The sequence below is a fragment of the Drosophila gunungcola genome (genome assembly GCF_025200985.1).
Source record: "Drosophila gunungcola strain Sukarami chromosome 3L unlocalized genomic scaffold, Dgunungcola_SK_2 000003F, whole genome shotgun sequence".
Classification (NCBI taxonomy): Eukaryota; Metazoa; Arthropoda; class Insecta; order Diptera; family Drosophilidae; genus Drosophila; species Drosophila gunungcola.
Window position 1 is genome coordinate 6,472,218 of NW_026453179.1, and position 25,738 is coordinate 6,497,955.

Here is a 25,738-nt window from a genome sequence, read left to right on the forward strand (position 1 = left end):
ACCGGTTGTATATTGAATTTTTTCTCATTCTCCGGAAAAAAGCTCAACAGTTCGGTCGCAAGGTAAAATCGCTGCGCCTTTTTATGAAATTTGGTTTGTACGCGCGCGCAAATAAATCGCAGAAATTGAAATTGATTTCCAATGAATTTCTATTAAATTGTACTGGAAAAAATAGCTCGGGTGTCAAAAACCAATTGATTTGAGTGTGAGTGTGTGAAAGTGAGCTTATGCGTGAAAAAATGCAATAATCCACAAGGAAAAAAAGAGAAGAAAACATCAACAATGCTAATTTAAAACAGACCGAAAAGGAAAATAAAAAAATAGGTACTACGCATATAACATAAGTATAAATAAAAAAATTCCTATTTGGGCAATAGATATGCAAAAAACAACAGCAAATATGCAGCAGGCAACGGATCTTGACTTTGATTTCCAGATGCCGTGTCGCTATTTCAAAAGTTCTTTTGCGCGTTCGCTTTCGCTGAATAACAACAACAATGGGAACGGTAGCAACAACAATTCCTTGACATTGCCCAAGAAGCCGCCGACAAACGAGGCCAAGCAACAACAGCAACAACAACAACTGGAGAATCAGGAATCGCTAGAAAGAGACAGAGAACAGGATTCACCCTGCGCCACCCCGCCCCCTGCTCTTCCAGCACGACGTCACACCGCCAATATGAAACTCTTTCGCGCCGCTAATCAGCTGCTCTCCCCGCCGCCGCCGCCACCCAACCATCCCCCGCCACACCCCCCTCAACATCCACAATCCGCCAGGAATCCCAATCTCGTCTGGCCAATGCAACCGACTCACCAGCCAGCACACCAGCAGGTTAGTACAGTGAACACTACTTTAAGAGGGAACTCCTTGTTTTTCCAGGAGTTTCTTAATTACCTAGAAATATACCGAACCGTAAATATTTTTTAAGTTTTAAATGATGAGCCGAAGGATTTTATAAAAGTTTTGGGCTTTTCTCCGCTCACAAATTTAAATTAATTGCAATCGAAACGAAAGATCGTCTTCCAGGTGTTTAAATGTATTCTGAAAACTAGTTGTAAAATTCAGATAATCATGTTTTGTCAATAAATTATTTTTTTCTTTAACAACAGCCTTAGATTCTGGCTGTTGTTAAAGAAAAACTTAATTATGCTTTAATTAATAGAAAATACGTAAAATCTAAACATTTTAACATTCCATATTATTAAAGCCTACTATTGTGTAATAAGCAAAACCTTGATCAGTAAACTTAAAAAAATATCACAATAATTAGAGAACATACATATATATATATTTATATATATATATATAATATATGGTATCAATAGCAAAAGAAGTTTCCATGTGATAAACTTTCTAGGTTGATGCCGGTAAATTTCTTATACTTAAATTCCAAAAATAGGTCTTGATATTTTAAAGGAAGGAACTTCAGTTATTCTATTCGAGTGTCCACTGTATCACTTTATGTTTTCATTGCTTGGAACATGTCTCCGTTTTCTCTCTTACTCTTATCCAAATGTCCATCTCCTCGCACTTTGTTATGTTGCCTTGGCAAAAAAAGAAAAAAAATGTAATTTCCTTTTTGGAACAACTGGATATTTATGTCACCTTGTTGTTTGTCACGTAGCCTTGACAGCCTCCCCACTCCTTTCTCCTCCCAAAAACTCTTCTCCTCCTTTTGCGTCTTGCAGTTTTTTTGTTGCTGGCCATGTTATGACAAAGTTTTTTTGTTTCGCTGATTTTTTAAGGTCAACTTGATTTATGTGCGAAAAGTGCTCGAATCGTTTGTTGTTCGTGTGTGGGCTGAGATTGGAGAGCATACTTAATTTGGCATTGATAAGGGTGATAAGGGGGAGAGTTGGGGAGGTGTAAGTGGTTGGAAGGGGGTATATGTAACATTTATTGAGTGTCTCAAGGAGTTCAGCAGCGGTCATCAAGCTGAATTGAAAGTTTTATTAGGGTTACTCTGCTGGAGAGTTTGTGTACATTTATGAAAACAACATTTTTTTCAGTTTTCTAATATTTGAGGACTTTATTCTTACAATTAAAACACCTGCAAAAAAAAACGCGATTTAAAGCCGCAAAAGAATTCATATTTTCTGGGAATATCACACGTTTTTTTGAGGAACGCTATTACATTTTATTATGAAATTTCAACAAATTTCCCAATCTTCAAATCCACTATGAATGCATATAAATCTTAAGCGTCAGATTTAAAATAATCCTATAAACGTATTATCATCAATCGATTTCTTGGTATAAATCATATATTTAATTACAACGCGTTTCTGAATATTTAATATAAATTTGACAAACTCAAAACATTTATTTTTATGAGATTCTTTTAAAAGAAAAAAAATTATAGATTAAACCAAAAACTTGTTATATTAACGGCTTTCCCTTTTCTTTGATACATTAATTTGTCGCTTAATTGTTTCGATACATTCCCGTGTAATTATATGAAATTCCTTATATTTCCTTTACCCTTAAAATTTTCCCAAAGCCAAGTTTCACTTCCTTCAATTTGAAGGCCTCTGCCGTCATCAGCCATCAGCACCCTCCACCTCTGACCTTATCGAACAATCACAATATTTCCTGAATTCGTTCTCAAGCAAATATGCCATAATCACCCACCGATTCCGCTGAAAACTCAAGCGTAAACATCGAAAGCAAAACTTTTGTTTAAAGAAAAGCTAACAAGGTCTTGGCCTAAACTGTAATTAGCTGTACAATTATTGTGCGTTGTTTTTCCACTTCTATATGTTTATGTTTGTCGGACCAAGAGCGTTCATTAGGGCGTTCGAATCGAAATCGACTGATTGCAAAGGTCAGGCCACGATTTAATGGTTGGGCTTTGGGTGGCGATTTCCCAGTCAAAGGGGGAGGTATATCCAAATTTCGTTTTGGAATTGGCAGCCATGCCAACTGACAATCAACAAGTTTATGGCCTTTTGTCTTGGGCATGCAAAGCCACTGGCAATTTGATATGTCTAAAGCCCCCTTTCCAAGCCTCATTACGAAATGTCGCCAAGATTTTGCGGCTTTAATAGCTGCCGATAAAACGTAATGAGAAAAAGTAGCAGCAAAGCTTATTATTTTTATTTTACTACTTTTTTTTGTTGTCTTTCTTCTTTCTTTATGATTGTCACTTGATATTGTTGCCGGTTTTGTTGTTGTGGCCTCTTGGCCACACTTGAATGGCTCCGTTGTCGCATAATTTGAATTTTTCTAACGCAGCTGCTGCTTTCCCTATTGACTGCAACTTGCAACTTGTGTTGTAGGAGTTGCATGCTCCACAGTTTCATCCTCCCGCGAAGAGTTCATTGCATCGGGTTTTCACTTTCAATTGACTGGCGGTAAAATAAGAAAAAAAAAACAACAAACCGCATTCGTTGACAGCTGACTTACCAACTACAATGGCCATCGCTGGCAGGCGTGAATAGAAGTCAAATTACGTTGACCTTACGGGGGATATTATCTAATCCATCTGACATTAACATTCACCCATGGAAGTTTGGTCAAGTTACGGTAACTAACTATCGGCAGGAGTGCAACTTTTTCTTAATTAAAACTAATACTAAGAAATTAACAAAGCTAAATAACAACTTGTTGTATGTCTCACAGTTCAAATATATCTAACAACAAATCAAAATCGTACAAATTTTCCATTGAAATCATAGGTTAAACAAAAATTTATAAAATATTTTTATTTTCTGCCTTAAACATCTTAATTTTTCGTATTTTGTAAATTAATTTTTAATCAAATTTATTATCACTCTTAATTGCTTGTATTCTACTTTTCATGAATAATTATTAATGGCATGACAACTTCTTCAATTTAAATTCCTAACTACACTAAATATGGTATTCCACAACCTTGATTTTAGGCTACTCCCTCCTTTTGTTCATACATCACTATCTCTTGACTTTCGGTGCGTTTAACTAAAGATTGTCATATGCTGAAATGTCTTTATTATGTCAGTTATAAGACCATGACAAAAGTAGGAGTATTACACTGTAGTTTTTTTCTTCGCTAATTGACGTTTAGGGTAATTGAAGGTAATTTCAGAGCATAATAAGGGATCATATTTCAAGCCACTAAGATTGAGACGAAGCGTAAAAAATCGCTGAGTTTAATATTCTGTGTGACAAAAGTATTCAATAAGGTAAAGAAATATAAGCTGATTTAGCTTATTTTATTTATAATGGATTTGGGTCAAAAAAAGTTATGTTCAGCACATAAAAAGTTTGCTAAATACAGTGGGAACATATATTAATGATTGAGAAATAAAGCAGCCAAAAAGTTCAGGCTTAGGCTAATTTTAAAGAAGTCCAAATATGTATTGAGGCACTGCTAAGAATTTCCTTATTTGAAATTCCTAACTAAAACACATTTATTTCAAAGTTCATTGACTTACCATAAGCTCCTTAAATAAATGCAAATTTCTTTTCACATGTTCCAATTTAAAATGATACCCATATAAATCTGCATCTTTATCCATTTCTCCTGAGTAAAAACGAAAAATCAAACACCAAATTTCTTATGGCACTTCATTCGAAATCCCAGGCCTCATCACCGCATCATTGCTAGTAGCTAGTAGCTTCCTCAAATTGGGAAATTTAGGAATACGGAAAAAGTGCTCTCGGCCATTCGGCCACAATTTCATTCCATCTGCTCGTAACTATCGGCATCCGATATAATTGTTTTTTTGATAATGTAACTTGCAATAGATATACAGATATCAAGTAAGAGATAATTATTTAAAAAAAAAGCCCAAAAAACAAAAAAAAAAACTTTTGCAGTATAAAAAGGGTCCATTAAACTTCAGACGATGCCATAAAAAACTTTTAGCGAGTAACTTTAGGGCTAAGACTGATGGACCTCCATTTAAAAAAAAGTGTGTGTCCGAGCCAAGGAAGAAAATGAATGTGTCTGTTGATTTGGTGCATTTGGCGCTGGCCACACAACGCATTTGGGAGTCGATTGCCCCACCAGTCCACATAGCCCCCGATATCCCCGGGATAGCTCCCACATAAATCGTGAGCGCAGGAAGACCGAGAGAGAGTTTCCTCGACAAGTGTGATATTTATTTATAGCCCGGCCAACTCGTGCGAAAATTGCATGGAAAAAAGCCCAAATGAAATAAAAGCACACAGAAGAGAAGATGAATGCAGAAATAGGTTAACTTGGCTTGAATGTTTTATTCATACAGCCGTCTAAGTGCAATGAATGAAATGCATATAGGCGAAGAAGCGATGCTGAAGAAATCATAACAATTTATTTTCTTTCTGTTTCTTTTTTGAGATTAAATAACCGTAACAATCGCAACTGTCAAGACAATTTGGGAAATATTTTAAAAGGAGCTTCGTGTCTGCATTGGCATTCCAATTTGGCCGGTACCCAGCTCTCTGTGGCTAAAATCTCTACTTGGCCAAGTATTTCCATTTGGCAAGTCTCTTGATTGACTGACTGATTGACTGACTGACTGACTGACAGAGTGAGCTGGTCTGGGGCATTTTGCATTTTGGCCTGATCGTGAAATCGTCTTTCATCGCCGCAGTCTCATTAGGCATTTTCCCAAGCCGGAAACTATTTGGCCATAATATTTGGTCATCTCACCGCTTTTCCCCTCTCTTTTCTTCGCTTTTGGATTGACACATGGAAATAGTTTGAGCTTGCCTAGGACTGGTTTAAGCAAAGTGTGCTTTCCACTTTTTTTTGGTCAACTTTTATTTGCGTTTTGGACAATCACTTAAATGGCTCGAAAGTGCAAAAAGTAAATAAAGTAAAGCACAATTAGCTCTGCTAATTGAAAAATTGCTTCATATACGAGAGCCAGATTCAAGTGCTTCGACTAAGTAGCCATAAAACTGCTGGAAAAATCGTGGAACATTTAAGAGTAGGAGATCCTATTTAAAGCCCTACAAAACAAATCGAAATTTAAAGAGAGATTCCCGCACAAAGTTTATTTTGTTCTTTATTAACTCAATTAATCAAATGCCAACATAATTTATTCTAGGGAACATTTTCGCAGTTCTATTTGGCATGCGCCCACTTTATGGATTTTTCCATAATTTTGCTCTGGCATTTTCGCGCTGCTCAGCGTAAACAGGGTCTTTAAATTAATTTGGTTTCGATTTTTGGGAAAAATAAATATTTAGATTGAATGTTTATATCTAAGAAAAGGAAACGAATGGTAAATCTGAAAGTTTTTTGTCTTATTTTCCTGTGATACCAAAAGGTAAATATTCAAGTAATTTGCCTTAAATTTATTTAATAAATATAAAGAACATCGAAGTTCTATTGCACTGGGCTCTAAAAGCAATAAGCAGACTTGTTAAAAAACAAAGTGTGTGCTAGCGTGGATCTGCCAGACCATGACTATACTATAAAATATAAGTCGGAGAGACAAGTTCTCTCCTTTTCTGTCTGCCTTTCTGCACTTTTAGCGATGGCTCATAGTGAGTTCATCAAGTGTAAAACAATAACAACAAAAACGGCCGCAAAACAAAAAAAAAACAAAAAAAAAGCTCAACAGAGCAGCAAATTTCAAAAGGCGGAATTGCGCCGATAACAAAACAACAACAATAGTAAAAACAGGGTAAAACCGAAATTAAAGTAAAACATCCACGAAAAAAGCTGGACCCGCGGTGAACGCGTTTCGCTGCGTTTGTCTGCGTTCCCCTCCAGCAAACACCCTCAGCGATCGGCAACAACTACAGTACAGCTTCTTTAACTTAAACCTCTAAAGAATAAATCACATTTTATTTCGAAGCTTAGTTGCAAGTAATGAACAGAGCTATTTTTTTTTATTTACTAGAGGCAATAATAGTTGTTAATCTTCTTTAACTGAAAAATCACCCTTTTTTATATTTTTAACTTTTTTAAACCAGAGGTTTTATTTTGTTATAACTTGTGTGTAAAACATGGGTTTTGCTGTAAAAGTTTTACTGTTGCACATGACGTATACGTTGCGCATGCGTACCTGTTGAATATCTCCCTAGTTTTCCCCTTTTACCTTTCCGTATGCTTGTCAACTTTTCGAACAGAAAAAATGGGAAGTTTTTAAAGCTGGCGGAAATAATAAATTCTAGCCTCGACAACAGCAACAATTGCCGCTTCTTCTTGTTGTTTTGCTCTTTGTCTTCATTTGTTGAATTCTCGCATTACATGTAGCATACACATGTCAAGTTGAAGACGCAATCAAAGCAGGAACTCCCTATTTTCCCCCAGTGCATTTTCCATTTCTACTTGGTGAAACTCTTTTTCTTTTTGCTCAAATAACTTTTCCTTATAAAAATGATTTTTTTATCTAGATTTTGATTTTTTGTTTGGTTGCGTCTGAAGCGTAACAACTAAATTAACAGCGTTTAGACTAAAACGTATTTTAAACAAGCTGAAAAAGAGAAGAAATGAGGGTCGGAGAAGAAAGATTTTGTGGGAAAATGTGAAATTTTGTTGAAAAGGGTTGAGTTCTGTGGGACATAAACTTAAGACAGCGTGTGAAAAATAAGTTTCTAAAAGGAAAAGGAAAAAGGCAGTAAAGCGTAAATATTTAAATTTCTTATATGAGTTGCTGCTGCTCCCAATTTTTTCTTATTTGCCCTCCAGAAAATCCATCAACCTCTTATTTGCCAAATACTCGAAAATAATTTCAGGGCTTAAGCTGTTCAGTTTCAGCTTCACTTAAAGCAGGGCCTAACAAATAGCTACAACAAATAAGGTCAACAGCGCAGCTTATAAAGGTCATGGGGCAATAATAGAGGGTGGTTTTCGGCTGAGTGGGCGGTGGTCTATGGAAATGACGCCCCAAGTGACAGAGGAAAAAGATCTCGACTCGAGGTTGCAAATTCTTTGACTGCACAAACACAACAAAATGCAACAGAGGGAGAAAGAATGGCGCAAATAGAAGGAGAGCGAGCAATGAGCATTGAAATAATGATAGCCCCGGGGTGTCGAGGAGGGAAAATGCAATGGAAAAGCAGAGAAAAAGCGAAGGCATATCTGTGGATGCTGTGGCTCAAATCAAAATGCAGCCAAAACAATGCAAGCCGCAAGACAATGGAATGGGAATAGGGGACCACAAGAGGTGGGGTAAAAAGGGGGAGGCAACTGCGCCCCGCAATGCAGCCAGACCATTAATGAAAATGGCCAACAGAGCTGCCACCAAAATTCATGGAAAACTGGCAATAGCGCAGCAAAAATACTAGAAATAGAGATAGAAACTTTGTGCACTTTTTAACATTACTAAAAATAGTTTTTGACTTAATTTTATCCTTAACTCTAAATTAACAAGGTTCGTATATTATTAAAATATAAACCCAAATTTTTTAAAATATATATACGATTTAATTTTGGTTCTGTTAAGCTTATAAATTTGGATGTGAATTTTTCATGTTTTATTTATTACTTATTAACAAATAAACAAGTCTTAGAAAAAAGGCTTACAATATGTTACTTCTTTTAAAATAGGACCTATCGTTGTATCCATATTAATTTATATTGTTCACTTATGCTTGAACCATATTATTAAAGAATAACATAAAAACAACAAATTAAATAAAAACATATTGTGTACTATCCGTTTTGTTAAAAGAGAGGATTTAAGGAAAAATAAACGTTATGTATAGAAACGTACTTAGTAGTTTTAACATTAATTTAAATAGATTTCAAGCTAGAGGAGTATATCCACCTTTGTAGGAATATTTTTTTTTCGGTGTAGAGAGGCGTATAAGGGGTTTGTGGGGTCTGCCCGCATTGTTTTCATTTGCTTCGTTTTCGCATGCTTAATTATGGCCATTGACATGCAACGTGTTGCACTAGTCCGAGCAGCAGCAACATCGGCAGCATTAGCAGCATCAGCAACAACATGAGTGCCAACACACCACGTTTGTATCCACAAGATACTGGTACGCAAACTAATAAACAAGACAGAGCTCAGCTGGATGCTGCTTTTTGCACTGCTCTAGGGCCTATCAAATTAATCATTCCGTATCACATTTCGCCAGCTACATTTATAGCTCTATTTCCCCACTTCGGTTCGCAATTAATCTTTTTTTGGCTGTGACATAAATTACACGCATTCACAGGCGGAAGGGAAAGAGCTCTTTAAATTTAGTTTTGCATTACTCTGGGTATATTGTATACCCTTTTACCGTCCCTTTCGGTTGCTCATAAATCTCTTGGTTTTCAGTTGCCATGCACAATATTTTAATTGCCGCTACTGTTTCTGTTTCTGTGTCTGTATCTACTCTGCTAGTCAGGCTGAAAAGTATCTCATGAATTGAGTTGCAAGCGCCGAGTATCTCGCATATAGTGTTTACGGCCAGACTTTCTCCATGGCCATTTTAAGTTCTAGTTCAGATTGGAATTCGAGCGGAATTTATGGCACTTGTAGTGTTAAAATAAATGACAAGTAAATAAATAAACAAGTATCTACAGTTGGTTTATTTATTTAGTGTACAAATTTCATTTTAAAAAAATAGTTTTGCTTATTGTTAAAATAAAGTCTATCGGTACTTTAAATGGGAAATACATTTTTTTTATGCTTGTTTTTAGTTTAATTCAAAATAACATATAATATGATTCATGTTGTATATATATAAACTATATTTTCTATTAGCATTATGTTACTCAATTATTATGTCACGTTTACACATTAACTTAAAAATAGAAATTAAAAAAATAATATAAATATTTTCAATTTCTCTTGCCTTTAAGTTCATTTAAATTTGTTTAACTCAGATTCTACCTAAAAATAAATCTCACATGAATTTTCCACAACGATTCTGCATCTCACTTTCCTGTTTTTCCACTCAGATTTAAATTTTCATAAATGTTCTTTCGCTTTGCTGGCATTTTTGCTGGCCAAAATTAAAACGCTAATGAGCCATCTCACTCTGGACACATTAAAGTTGAAAAATATTATAGTTAACAAACGAATTCCCGACTCCCAGCTGAATATATGTGAAGAGGCAATTAAACGCAATTAGCCAATTAGCATGGGTCATCAGCGGCGCCCAAACCTCGAAAATGGCAAAAAGTACCACCAACAAATGCCAACAACACTCGACTTCCGTTAGAATAAAAAAAAACATATTTGAAATGCTATTTGTTGTTGCTGCCGAGAGCGTGCAAATTGTTGTCCCAATTTTTCAACCATAAAAAAAGCCGTCCGAGAGAGACGGACACATGTTGTTAGACAGAGACAGGGCAATGAAGTTGCTTAAACACACACTTTAAAAATATATTTTGCAAGTTGGCTAAGGCAAACGAATGGACAGACTCATAAAAAAAGAATTATTATGTAATTTTCGTTTTACTCTTTTCATGCCGGCTCTTTTGTGCATAATATTTCTTGGATTTCCTTAGCTATTTTATTTAAACCTTTTTTTTTTGGTTGGACAATCAGCGTTTGGCAGTGGATTAGGGAGTGCTGTGCAGTTATAAAAGGTGTGTTCATAGTGGCAAGGCAGTTGATCTATAATTGCGGAGAGATCCTAAGTGTTTTAGATCTTGTGGTGATCTTGTGTTGATTGGATTTTTTAACGGATTTTAATTAGTAAGAGACTGGATGTTAGCTGAGATATGAGAAAATAACTAGATGTTTTCTTATTTGGATTTAATTTTAATGAGCAAATTTTTAGGGAAACGAGGAGTTTTTTAGAGTTTTAACGGTCTTAATTATGAAACTTAAATCCAAAGCTTTTAAAAAAATTTTATATCAACTCCGATACTTGCGATTTTTTATTTAACTGTTATAGGAAGCTTTTGAATAAAAATGTTTGAAATAGTTTTATGGAAATTATATTTTATGAAAATAAAGTGGATGTTTGGGGTGAGCAAAATAATAATACTTTTATAATATAATTTAAAACTTGTATTATATTGTGTTCATTGTTTTATAAATTTTTTTATAAAAAATTGGCTATAATGCTATTAATGCAAAAGATAACAGTATAATAGCCCTTTTTTTTCACACTCAATAATACTTAAACACATGTAAATGTAAAAACATTGCGAAAGAATATTTTTAATTAATTTAATATATTGCTTGCTTAACTCACACGATTTTGCTAAAAGGGAAATTTTAATAAGCCATTATATAATCCTCCTTATATGTCATAATAGAATTCATATGTTTCACTTGGATTATAATTCCTTCAAATCACTTTTCTCACCTCTTGATGAACTTTGATATACTTTTGTATTCAGTTCGTTGAACTTTTTGCCAAAAAAGCCGCACACCAAAAAGTGATTTCGGCCAAACACAAACAACCAAAAAGAGTTTGCCGAAAGACATAAAACCAAAAAAAATATATATACGTAATGAATTGGTTGAGATGCTCACATGGAATCGCGTGCATGATAAATAATGTAAAAACGTTGAAGTTCGCTGTGGTCGCTCGGCGACGTGAACTGAAACTTTAAGCGCACGCTGAGAATTATGCAAAAAACGAAAAAAATAAAATAAAGGCAGGGTAATATCGTAAAATTAAATAGCAGATACTTGAGGCGTGTTGGGGCACTAAAGTGTCTCACCTGCCAGCACCACCCCCATTTTTATCCACCCACCAGCAATCCGAGTGGCCTTGAAGGCAACTTGCTTTCAAGAAATCCTTGACATTAGCTCGGCAAACAGTGGAAAAGAGAATGAATGAGTGGAGTTTGCTTGGGCATTGAGCTTGCCCGCCGAAGTGGTCCCAATTAAATTGCATTTGAGAGGAGCTGCGATGCGTTGAGCAACCCGACATATAGCTCCTGTGGCAACCGCCAAATTGATGTTACCCTGCACACACACACTGAATTATGATTCAGCCACAAGCGGCGCATAAATAAAATCATTCTTCAGCCAGAAAAAAAAATTACGCCAGAATCGAAGTCAAGAAGAAATCATGCTGAAACCTCCGTTCGGCTCATCATGTATGCAGAGGGTGTTCAGACCCTAGTCCCCTTTGCCTCTCAAGGCCCCACAATCCCCCCGAAAACCTTCATTCTTCCAAAGCAGCGGTAAAATTTGCTGCACGAGTGTCGAACCTATTTGTAGTTATCAGAAAATTAAAAAGAACGTGCCAGCCAAAGTGGCTAATAAAGGGGGTTTAACGGGGGGATACGGGGTCTTGAGCCTACAACCTAAGGAGCGGTCGTGCGAATGCGTTTAACTGTTAACTCTCGGCACTGAGTGAATTAAATTGATGAGAACACAAAGCTCCACAAATAAAACTGAAAGCGGGCGAAGGAAGACAATAAAAATAGAAGCTAATGGAGCGAGAAAATGTTACAGTAAATGTAGGTAGATTAGAAAATCCTTTAAGTCCCTAAATCAATTCTAAATAATCTTACCATTAGCTGAACACGAATATTGTATATGGTGAAAAAGGTAAGATAGAAAAATTGTAGATTTCATTTAAATTTAAAACAAAATTTTTCTATACTTAAAAATTAAAGTGTAACACATTTAATTTAAACAAAATACACCTCGGGTCTAATTCAGTATCGAAATATTTTATTTCACATTCTTAAATAAAAAGCTTTGTATTTATTAATTGCAAGTGTAAAAAAAAAAACACTTTTTCCATAAAAGTGAAATTAAAAACTTAAAGTACTGCCAAGTTTTTCAATATTTGTAGCCAAGGCTTCGTTACATGAGTCGGCAGTGGAGGGCAAACTTCAATGAGGAAGAGAATGCAATTATCCACCCCTCCCCAACTGATAAAACAGGTAGATGGATAGAACTATTCTGGCGTGTTCTGTTCAGGCCTGGCCCAAACCATCCGTCAATAGGCAAACACAATTTTCCAGTTCCGCTCTTTGCGCACTTTGCCTGTCGCTTTGCATTTCCGTTCTGCCCCTTCCACCTTTTCCTCTTTGTTTTTTGTATACTACCTCTCTTGCCTGGTCACCGAAGGCCAATGGCTTATGGAATAATGTTAAATAACATATACATATATACTGCGAAAAACAAGTCTTCGGCCCACGGTGAGAGGTGAACACACAACTCCCTGTGAAAAAGAGTTGGAACGAAGCCTGACTGGAAAAACGTTTTCGCACTCAATCAACTCGGAAAATTAAATTTCGTGTACCCAATTCGAATGGCCAGCCATCAACCGTCAGAAAGCAGTTCGAATCTGAACGAATCTCAGGCGTGAAGAAAAGGCTTCACAGCCACGAGGGAACACAAAATTCCCCATTAATTCAATTGAGTTCTCTGGGGTTATTATTTTTTTTCGCTTCATTAGAACGAACGGCGAAGGGGCGTAATCAATCCATTTGCGTGATTTGCAAGAAACATTCTCGAAGCGCAAAAAATAAGGAAACTCTGAAAGTAACTCTGAAAAAACATTTCTCAAGTGTTTGCCCTAGGGAGCGAAACGAATTCGCTTAAAAAAATATAGCTCAACCTCTTGAATTCTGTATAAGTGACTGCAACTTTTTGCCGCAAGCCAATTGAAACAGTTTTTGAATAAAGCAAAGAAATTACCTCAAGAGCTTAAAAATTGTAACAATAGCTGCCAAAAATTGAATTGAAAACTGATTGACAAAAAGAAGTACGAAAATAAATAAATAATGTTAAACATTAACAGGTGTGGTTGAATAATCGCAAGTAAATTATACTAAAAATGTTAAATAACTGTTCAAAAGTGTATAATAACGCAAATTTAGCAAAATAATTTAACATTTTACCACTTTAACTACTCAGTATGTGGAATTTTAACATGATTATTTTTGTACCATAAAGTTTATTCATTTACAATTGACACGGGCAGGTGGAAAAATAAAAAAATCAGCAGTTGGACTCGTGTAAATATATACAGATTGTCGGTAAAAGTTAAGGGCCAAACTTACGGAGTTTATCGAAAATGGTTGGTGGTTCGGCGGAGACAAAATTACGGATTCAGATTGACAGACAGAAACAAGCGGATGGACGGCATTATGGATTGACAGATTGACAGAGGTACAAACTTCACAAAGATATATATTTGTGTGGCTGACAGTTGGATAAACTTTCTGTGTCTCAATCAAAGTTTATTATCAATCAAAAATATTTCTTTTTTTTTTCTCATTTAATCGATGTTAAATAATTATATTACAATTCGAACAACAAAAAGTTCCGCAGCAGCTTAAATTTGTTGTCATTAAGTATTTGTATAATTCTGGTAAATTACGATAAACAATTTAATATGAATTTCAGACTTTTTTTGTGTCAATTAAGGTCTATTTTGCTATCAATACATCATTATTCCTCTTTAATAAATAAATTTATTTAAACACATTAAGCATTGGCGAAAACAATGTATGTTTTATGTTAAATATAAAATAAATTTCATTAATTTGTTCTTTACTCGTTTTCAATTTGTACACCACCAACTATAGAAATTGACACTGACTGGCCCCAAAAAACATTGGGAAGTCAGACAATTGAAATAGATTATGCGTAAAGGACGGCAAACAAAAGGGGGCGTGTCGGCCAACGCCCACACACAAATGGGGGAAGGTGGAAGATTGAAAAAGGTAAAACCAGGAGGTGGTGATTCTGTGCCCAGAGAGACAATGAGGAAACACAACAAAGGGCTGCGTTCGAGCCCCATTAGAGGGCCATTTAAAACACATTTATCCACCCACCAACCCCTCGCCCACCGCGAATCGGTTAAACCAAATCAGCTTACACAACAAGTAAACAAAAGCCAAGTCAGTCCGTCGGTCGTCGAGTGTCGCTGATTGCTGGCTGTGGTTCACTGTCAATGCAATTGGCGGGGAATAGTTGAAATACTTTCATACATTTAAAAGCGGGAAGAGACAACACCTCTGCACTGGAAAAAAATCGATTTACTTTGTTTTTCAAAATGTATATATTTTTTTTATAATCAAAAAATAATAATTAACTTTGTTTTGTTCTCATTTTTAAGAACAACTAAAACTAAGTTATACAACTTACTTAAATAAACCTATGAAACTGAAAATTTAATTTTAATAAGTATGACTTAAAAATAAACTTCAGAAAGTATTGCAAAATAAATACTTTATACTTTTTTGTTTAATTTCTAAACCGAAGGGTCTAACACTGTAGTCAAAGGTATTATATTTAAAGTAAGTATTATTTTATTAAAAAAAATTTCATACCCAATAAATTAAAATCCATATAACAATAGTTTAGTTTTAATTAAAAATAAAATGGTTCACAAAATTAATAATTTACAATAGTATTAATAATATAGAATAAAATGTACAAGGTTTTAAGGCAACTTTGCCTGACATACTTTTCCGATTTTTGCTTGTGTAGGGGGAGGAGTTGGACTGTGATAGACACTGACACATGGCAGGTAATCAGCCAAACTTGGTCCTAATGAAGGTCAAACCCGTTGACAGATATCCACGTCTCCGTCTCCATCTTCAGGCCAATCATTGGCAACTTCGGAGCTGCTTTTTTGATCGAAAATAGTTCCAGCTGAGGGCACACGTCACGCAACATTCAAATGTTTTGAGTGCGAGTGCGAGGAAGTCGGTTCGACCAAAATGTTGTTTTGAAATTAACCCAATTTCCGTGCAAATGACAAAATGAAAATGAAAACGGAAAACAAAGTAAAACCTGCGACAGAAATGCGCAGAAATTCCTTGGCAAAAGCCAGTGTAATAATAAACAGCAATCAGCGAATCTTTTGGATTGCCAAAGCAACCAGCAAAAAGCAATTCAAGTTTGTCATTGTTTTGTGTTTGGTTTTGTCATGTGAGAAAGTCGTGCCAAACGCAGATCTTTTCAGCAATTACCATAATGACAATTATCCATATAGCTTGTGATAAAGCTAAATCCAGAGTTGAATTCCATTCAGGGCTGGCCAGATGCAGCAGCTTACAAATTGCTGAGCAAATCTATGCAATCTGCAGACCTTCTCCGCTTAATTTCCACCCACTCATAACGGCTACAGCTTCATCTCATTGTAATGGCATAATATTTTCAAGCTCATTTTTCTTTTCATTTTCATTTGCCATTCCTTTGCACTTTCTGTCTGTTTGCCTTGAAAATTATACAAAGGCGAGGCTGAATTTAAAGCCAAAAGTGTGGCAAGCATGGCTAAAAGGGAAATAATGCAAAATCTTTAGCCCTTAATCGAATTAGTCAGAGTTTTGGTCTGGGGATGAATAACATTATTTGCTGGCAATTAGTTGGTTAGCAATTTGGGCATGATTTTTTTTTGGTCAGCTGTTTGTATCCTTGGAAGCGAAGCTAGAGTTAGTCAGTTGTTTGGGAAGTTAAAAGAAGTTTAAACCTTTGTAAAGTGAGATGGGTATTTAAAGGGATAGAAAAGTTAAAAAAAAAACTGTAGTTGATATTTTTGAGTTTTTTCCGTTAAATTGTAAGGCATTCTATGTGGTCAATAAACATTTAAATTCATTTATATATAAAATCTATATTTAATTAAAAGTATAATTTTTTACAAAGATTGTTAGCCACATTTCTAGTCTATCGATTAATAAAATAAAGATGTTAAATTAAAAATTTAAAAACTTATAACGTATAAAAAGGGAAAATATATATTTTATAAAGAAGTTAACAATGCTTTTTGAATAAATCGTTGTTTTCCCATTCTTCCTGTGTGCCTTCCTGTCTAGTCATATGAAACCCTCTCATTTTGCACTTCCTGTTACAACACATTAATTGATGCAGCTTCATTGTGCACCAATATGTATAGTTATTTAGTCCGAAATGTTTTTGTGTTCGCATAGCACACTAAATAAACCGAGTCAGATCTGTTCGAGATTGTGGTGAACTCGCCAGCGAAGCGTAAACTGCTATTTGACCCTTTTCCCCCATTTGCCACACCCACACATGCCGCACTGCACCGCCCCCTTCAACATGCTGCATCGCTGCATCGGTTCTAGCGCAAAACAATTTAAATAACAACGACAGCGAGTTGGTAATGGAGACGAGCTAAGAGTTTCACGGCGAGGCCTGGGAATTGGCCATTTTCTCTCTCTGTCAGAATTACTATCCCCATCTCTCTCGTGTGTGTGGAAACCCTTTGAGCACACTTGTTGCTAACTCCCTTCGGCCGCCAAATTCTCCTCCAATTGCAGATTACTGGAGCATGCAATTGTTTGTTGCTTTTGCTGTTGATACCCATTTGAAATGCAGATTTCTTCTGCTTTCTGTGCCGGTTATATTTCACTACATATAAATAGCACTTTGATGAGCTCGGGGGCAAAGAATGGTGGAAATGTGATCCCATTACAGCATACAATGCGTTTTGAAAATGCAGTGTAAATATTTGTAGAGAAAATAAAATATGTATATATGTATGTATATGTATAAAAAAATGGTGTATGAAAATACTTACTAAACTTAAAATACTAACTAACGTTAATCATTTGCTTAAAATATTTATAACTATGAAAGTATATTTGAACAGCAACGTCGTGGAAATCACTTAAACACCATGTATTTTGCTTAGATCAAAAGTATTTATAAATATTTGCCAAGAAACAAAGAATCAACTTGGGCTAAAACAAATTATTTCATATGAAATAGCCCATACTCAATACTTTTATATTTTATAAATTTTTTAGACCAATTTTATAAATTTTTGGCTTTATTATGAATTTATTAAATTATCAAAAAATACAAAATACTTTTTTCCACAATTAATTTATCAACTTTTATGAGAATCACTGAATTTATATTTAGAGCACTTATATATATAAATATATATATATATATATATATATAAGTACATATTTTTCAGTTTTGTATACATTCATTTAAAGATGTAGGTACACATGTAACTGGAGGGTGGCAATTGCATTTTAAATTGACATTTTGTTTGTTGCCAACAAAGGAAGAAAAAAAATTTTGGATGCCAAAGTCTCGACTCTGAAACGAGGTTATATTGCCTCCCTCTCACTATATATTTACATATTTCTTCTTCCCCACGTTCCTCACTATTTCTTTTACAACTTCTTGTTATTTGCCTGTGAATTGTAACGCGCATTTTAATTAGATTGTTAGGGTTGAGAACTTCACCTTATGCAAATTAGTTCAAGTCGAGAATGTGGGAGATAACTTCACAGGAATCCAATTATATCTGCACAAGTCTGGAACCAAAGTTGAGGACTGATTACTTGAGAAGTGGATTCCTGTATGCACTGTATACCTTAACGTAATTGGTTTTCCGTTAAGATTGCCATGGAAATTAGCTCGTTTCGCTTGTCCAAAGATATTTTTAATTAAAACCTAATGAAAATTCATTAAAAATAATTGAAAAGTAATTCCGGCATTAAAATGGAGGAAGAAGTTGTTCTTAATTCCTGGGAATATTCCCATATGCTAATATGTGACTTGTAGTTGCACAAATCTGAGAACGGATTAATGGAGGCGGCCACTTAGGTTTTCGGCAAAGAGTTAATATAACATTGTTCAAAATAAGTATCTTCCTTTAATATTTGCTTTCCGGAACAAAATTTTTACTCAATAGCTTGCAAAATAAATAGTCTACAAATTATATGCTTTATGGTTATTAGACCATAATTATAGATATTATATTTTAAATAAATGGCATGAATATTGCTAAAGCGCACGCTTTAAGCGGTTTATAAACAATTATTAATTTCCTATTTCGGCCTTTGGGCAACTAAATCTCTTCATCTCCCCAGCCAAATCTTGTTGGGGCCGTATGTCTATAATCAATAAATCAAAGCCAAAAACGAAGCAGTAAAAAAAAGCTGCAAATGCATTAATTAACAAGCGTAAAATTGCACCAAATTGAGTTTTGCGCTGACCACATTTTTTGGTTTCCCCGCAGCGATCGAAGGGGCGGTGTGTGGGCGTGGCAGTTTGGAAAACCGCAAATGATAATTTACATTGCGGCAACAACAACGAAAACAAACATTTGCAATCAAATTTGATGAAAATTCATAATACTTTTTGACTGTGCCTTTTCGGTAATTTGTCTTTTGGGCAATGGGCGTGAGCGTGGGCGTGGAAAGTGGGCTAAAAGAGATTACATCATTAGTTGGTCCAAATACTGGAGGTCGGACATCAAATGATTTATGTGGCAACTCCCAGAGTAATTGTCGTTTTCGGGCTTTCTTTTATTTACCTTAGTTGCCTAATTTTACTACCGAATTACAAAATATAGATATCTAAACTGGAATTTGAAACGCGTCTATATATTTTGAGAAAAATGTATTTTAATGAAATTTATATTAAATTGCTTTCAGACCTCGTTAGATAAAATATCTTGAAAGTTTTTCAATTAACTGTTGACTATTACTTTCGTATAATGATTCTTTTTAAAAAGTTGTAGCTCAATTGTTAAACTAGACCTTTTTCTAACTGTAGTGTAAAGGAGATTCTATACCGTATGTTATCTAGTTCTTCTGATTTTTTTTTTAACTTTTCTCCATTTTTCACAGTATGCTTCTTTTTTTTTTCCCCCGTTTATTTTTTCGAGTTGTGGGTCAAAGTCTTTGAAAAAATGATGTTATAAAAGAAAAAGTAAACCGTGAACATAAAAATAGGCAAAAATAAAAACAAAGTAATATGAAAACATGGTTGGTAAGAGACAAACGGGTTATGCGCTTGACCAGCTACCTCGTATCCACAGCCTTAATAAATGTGGAAAATGTTAAGTATACCAGAAATTTAGTGCCAAGCAGCGTGTAGAGTAACGTAAAAAATAAATACAAAGGATGGGGTATTGTATAAATCATTTTCTCTAATTAATTGTACAACTTTGGATGGGTTGCCTAGTGTTAAAGCTGCTCATCTGAGCCTTTCCGCTTTTGGTGGTTTTTGTGCGTGATTTCGCATTAAAAGCGAACCAGCCACTGGGTGGTTGTCCAACACTTTGACAACATTTTTCAAATTGCAATTTTCATTTTTGCTCAGCTAATTTAACGCGCATTTTTCAGGCATTTTTTTCTTTTAAGTTATCCATATGTGTATTTATTTGTGACAACATTTGCAGGATGCCAACATCTTGGCCGCACCCAGCCACCACATCCAGAGCCACATCTATGACTTGCCACAGCAATTGCAGCCACATCAGCACCACCAGCAGCAACAACAGCACCATCAGCACCACCAGCAACAACACCAACTAAATGTCGAGGCTGTCATATTGCAGAATCAGGTGGATACATTGCATTGGCAATTGAAACAGGTGAGTAAATGAGCCGGCGAAAGGCATGCTACTAAATCCGTAACCAAACAAAAGACTCAAGACACAAACGTGACTTGTACATTGTGTTCTTGGCTGGAGGAAACTATGTTAAGTGCCAAGTCAACCCGACATCCCCACACCGAAACCCCATCTCAATCAAGATCTGCTTTGGCTACCGACTTTTGTTGCCCTCCTTGGATCAACCTGTTTTCCTGTCTCTAGCATTTTTTATTTAAATAGTTCTCACGCTTAATTTACTCGAATCGGAATGGAAATGGAAATGTAAGCGATGTGAGGTACGATTCCGTAACCAGAAGGGGTCGCTTGTTAGACTGAGCTCTTTTACACTGAAAGTTAAATTTTATTTTATTCGAACTACGAAGCTTATACCTATTATACTTATAAAATTAAATTTTAACCATTTAATATTATTAAAAAAAAATTAAACTAAAATGATAATCTCTTGAATACACAAATTGTAATAATAAGTATTCAGTACAATAAACCAAATAATGTATACTTCACATTTCTTTTGAGTCATCAGATTTTGAGAACAACATATTTCAGATTAGGTCAGTACTATAATTAGTTTCAAACCAAAGATACGCAAACTACAATTTACAAAGTATCACTGATTTTTTTTATTATTATTTTTTTAAGTATTACTTTTTTTGTGCATCAATAAAGGCATTTCCTTTCTCTATAAATCCTCCTCAGTTAGGGGCAAATGTCTTGCCCCATCGCTATTAGGCGGCAGAATTCTTCTCAGACGCTTAATTATAGACTCGCAGTGTGGTCGGCCGGGCTCTTCTATATACTTTGCTTTGTTCTGGTCTTTGGCCATCGTGTCTTTCATTGTCTTTTGACCATTTCCTTTAGACAACAGCTGCATTAATTTTATACTTCCTCACAAAAGGTATCTAATGGAGCTGACGGGTTTCTGCCTTCTGAAACTTCACCGTAAAAGTGAGAAGCGCAAGATTGAATCAAACAATTCTAATTGGTATCTTTATTGGTGTGTAATAATAAGTTGGCCATCAATGAAATGTCTTGGGCATTGAGAAAAATTCTTGAACAGGAATTTCTGGAGGTACTGCGAGGCAAACCAGCTGCGAAGAATTTACAAATTATAGGTATGCTGTTTTTCTTGAGGAATAGGAAGGTTACAAGAGGTTATGAGAACAATACAGAATTAACCAAAATAGCTATAAAAATATTCCTTGACCAAGACTGGTCAGTATATACATATTATAGTCTATTAAATAATTTATAAATCAGTTATAAACACGAAGAGTTTTACATTTTTCTCCAATCAAGACTATTTTTCTATCACTTTCAAGATTAGTTTTCCCAAGATTTGTGTGATTTTCCAGAACAAATTAGACCAGTTCACTAAGCTGAGCCTGCTCCCAATTGACCGAATCCAACTTTGAACTCAAAACCATGAAGATGACCTTCAGCGTTCACGCTTCACCCATGGTCAGTTTCTCCCCACGAACACTTTCAATTCGATGCGATTCGATTCTATGCAACGAACGCATAATCACCCAACGCATGCCGCTGAAAGAGCGAAAATATTTACGCTTTCATTTCGATTTAATCCGCTTTAAATGAGCCCCAATGAAGTTGACTTGGAAAGCCGACGGTCTCCGCCTTGGAAAATTGCAAAAGAAAACAAAGCAACCAGAAAAATTATAAGAAAAAAAATATTTTCTACAGTTTGATGCGTTTCTTGTTTGGCGAACGGCAAACTGGGTTAGAAGGCAGGAAAAAACCGCGTGGAAAAACTTTTTGCCATTATAATTGAAAAGAAAAACTAAGCGGGCGTGGGTGGGACCCTGGCGAGAGAGATTGATTGATAGATTGATTGATTGAGTCGATGCAAGTCGATGGGAGGAGACTGCATTTAATTTATGCACCCGTGAGATCCCCAACTGAGTAAACCGGTGCAGCCAGGAAACGCATCGAATGGGAAGCTGTTGCCAGGCCAAGCGAATCTGAATCCTCACAGCTCCAATTGCTTGATGGCTGAAACACTTTGGGCATTAATGAAATTAAACAAACCATAACAAAATCGAAATCAAATACAGAAGCAGCAGCGGCCAAACAATTTCCACATAATTTCAAATAAATCTCAGACACACGAAAACAATTCGTAATTCGAATGAAAACGTCTTGCTAACACGCAGTAGGAAAACTCCGAAAACGGAAAAACGTCCAAAGAAAAATTAGCAACAATTTCCAAGCGTTGCAATAGCAACAGCAACAGCAATAGCAAAAGCAACAAACTGCAGCGGCCACTTACATAATCAGCCAGACACCAACTATTTTGGCATCGTGTGAAGCCCCCCACGAAATCCAGCAGATAGATAAACCCACCCGTTTTGGCCAATTTTCAAATGGCCGGGGAGGTGGGCGTGTGCCAGGTGATGGCAATAGGCAATCGGCAATCTTAACGCCTTTTTGAGGTCTCTGCCAATTTGGCAAGCGCCTCCAACTCGAATGGCATTTGATAATTAGACAATTTGGCTCACAGAAGTTAACCGAAAGGCGACATTCCCCACTTTGCCACTTGGCCAAAGATGCTGGAATGGCCCACAGACCCACAGCACAAAAGAGGTAGAGAAATGCGCAGAGTAAGAGGCGAGATAACAAATCAAGTGAAAGTTTTTATAGGCTGATGATGATGCCGATGGCGCTGCTCCACAAATGTTTGCTGCCAAGCAAAATCATTTACAATTAACATAAATAATAAATTAAAGTCATCGGTTCAAATGCATTATCAAAGTGTCAAAGCAATGACCTGGCACATTGGGGCAAACATATAAAGGTTTACGGGGAAAGGCGAGATGAGTTGGCCAGTTGCATATCGATTGAATGTCTGTGGGTTCATCTATACAATTTTCTATTGGTTTTCAATAAAGCTAACGTTAAAAACATTTTAAGCGTGCACGATATATGCTTATAACTCGTTTGTTTAATCACCATAGAGAGTGTTCTTGTGAAAAATAAAAAATAGTTAAGAGAGTTGAACAGGTTTTAAACAAAGAAGGGTGAATAAGTTAATTAATAGACGAAAATAAAATATAGCACAACAAAAATCTCTTTGAAGTTACATATTAAATAAAATAATTCGATTTGTTCAATGGTTTCTCGGGAGACCGCCGATTAATTTGTAAACTGATTCTACCTTTGTTACGGATTTATTTATGCTTTAAAGTGTCAGGTTTTTTTAGTTTTTGTTGATTTATGATTTAATCCAGTGAAAGCGAACTGAGAAAGTGAATGTTGTGCTTAGTTAGTGCCAGCCCTTTTATACCTAAACTCTGTCAATCGTTATCAAGTTAATGTCTTAATCATAAAGAAAGATCACTCTCATGAAAAGCACTTCTAGAAATTAAAGACTAACCGTGTATGTACACAAATTGAATTCTTACTGTCAATGCATGTTTTTAAATACTATTTCATATATTTGTTCAAAGGTACAAGAAGAAAACTGTATTATAATAATGGAAAATACCAATTAGAATTATCCATAATTTGCTTGCTTATATTGTCCGACATTATTGCCTCTTTCACTTAACCAAACAAGCGTGTCTTTTAAAAGACGAGTTAAAAAACGCTTAAAATTCGTTCTACAGTCAATAATGTGTATTTGCTTATCAATGATATATGTATTTCAATTATATTATTATTAGTGAAAACTGATTAATGTTATCTACGTTTCATTCGGCTAAGTTTCATACGGTTAATTTAATTTAAATTAATTTTTTAATACTGAATTCTAGACCGAAACTAATTGCGAGATGTATCGAGCGGTGATGGAGGAAGTGGCCCGCTTCTTTGAGCGCTACCAGCTTCAGCAACAACTGCAGCAAACCCATCGCAATGGGGAGCAGATCGCCCGCTCCAAAAGCTTGCATCATGTCCACGGAGTGGGCAACACTTCGCTGCAAAGTGACCCCCGGGATGATGACGCCTCAAGTGCCGGATCCGCTTCATATCTGCGCGCCCGGAGCAGTACCAATTTGATATTGAATAAGTCAATGCATGCCATGAATGAGGAGCATAATTACGAGACGATTGCACCAGCTGGAAGCTATAATGCTTTTAAGGATTTTACATGGTAATAATAATAATATAAATTACTTACAAAAAGACTAAAAAAAACAGATTCAAATTAACACCTAATGTATATATATTTTCAAATTTATTTATCAAATGAATATATGTTGAACAAAGTTATAAAGTTATACTTTTGTTTATGCATAAAACCATTTAAAAATGGTATAGTTTGAATACTGTTAGTACTTTTGGTAATTTACAAATTGCATGATATCTTATCAACCTATTTTTTCCCCAAAATAGGCGTCGTTCGCCGAAGAAATCCGGAGGCGGTGGAGGCTGCAAGGCGCGTTTATCTTCAGCGGAGGCTTCCGAGGAGAAGCTTAATCAAGAGGCTTTCCGTTTGGCCAGGACCATCAGAAATTTGTTGCACACCTCGGAGCAACAGCCGGATCTCACGCAGCCAGCGTCACTCGCTGGCCTCCATTTCATCGCTGCCTTCGGGAAATCATCGTCTAGTGCAAGGGAAAAACCAGTTCGGTGATGACAGCTGCTGACGCCGCCATTGCACAATTCCACCAGCATCATGAATGCCACACTGGAGGCACCATCGCCGGCTGCCAAATCCAATGCGGAACTGATCTTTCTGCGGGCCAACAACATGAGGGACTCGAGGCTCTCGCTGCGCAGCTCCACCGACAGTTCCGTGCATTCCACCATCTCCTCGACGGCATCCTCTTCCTCGAAAGTGGAAACGGATGAGGAGAGCCAGAGCAACAATAACCACAACAATACGACAACCACCGCCAGCAACGCAGCCATCAGCAATAGTAACATAAAACCCACCAGCAGCAACAAGCAGAGCGGTTCCAGCACCGAGGATGAGAGTGGCTTCAGTTCGATTAGCTCCTTTCACTGACGTGGGCTTGCCTTTGAGCTCCACCCTGATGAATGGCAACCAGAGACGCCCTTCCATGTCCTCGGACAGCAGAAACTCCACACTGAAATCGGGCTTGAATATGGTGGGATTGCCAATGCAAACCCATACTCAAATTCAAGTCCAGACTCAAGCTCAGATTTCCACCAGTCAATCGCCATCGAAAACATTTCGTAATGCGAATCGCTATCAGCGCTTCTCCACTCTATCAAACGAAGATGCAGCTGCTGTTTTGTGGGTCTAGACAGGTGGATATCTTAGGTTCAAAGCCACACTGAAAAGATATTATTAATCTGCTGCTAGACTTTTAAAGGAGCTCCTCGAAAATGGTTTTGAGAACAGGTCGAAAGCCTTTATTTAATTTTGTATATCCCCGCAGTTTCTCAGTTTTGTTTTTCTCTAGTGCCTCCGCTCAGTTTTAAGTTGATCACTTTTAAAGAGTGTATAATGTTTAATCTATATGTTATCATTTTATTTTTTTAAGGACCAAGCGCGCATTTCTATGTTAACAACATGTAAATTTCATTTGTCCTAAGTTTTTCAGTATTTATAAATAAATAAAAGTAATTTATATTATAAAC

The 25,738-nt window shown here is 36.0% G+C and overlaps 1 pseudogene; it reads left to right on the forward strand.

Annotated features, from left to right (window-relative positions):
• LOC128258571 (transcription factor mef2A-like) lies at positions 1 to 25,703 on the forward strand (annotated as a pseudogene).
• The last annotated feature ends 35 nt before the right edge of the window (positions 25,704 to 25,738 follow it).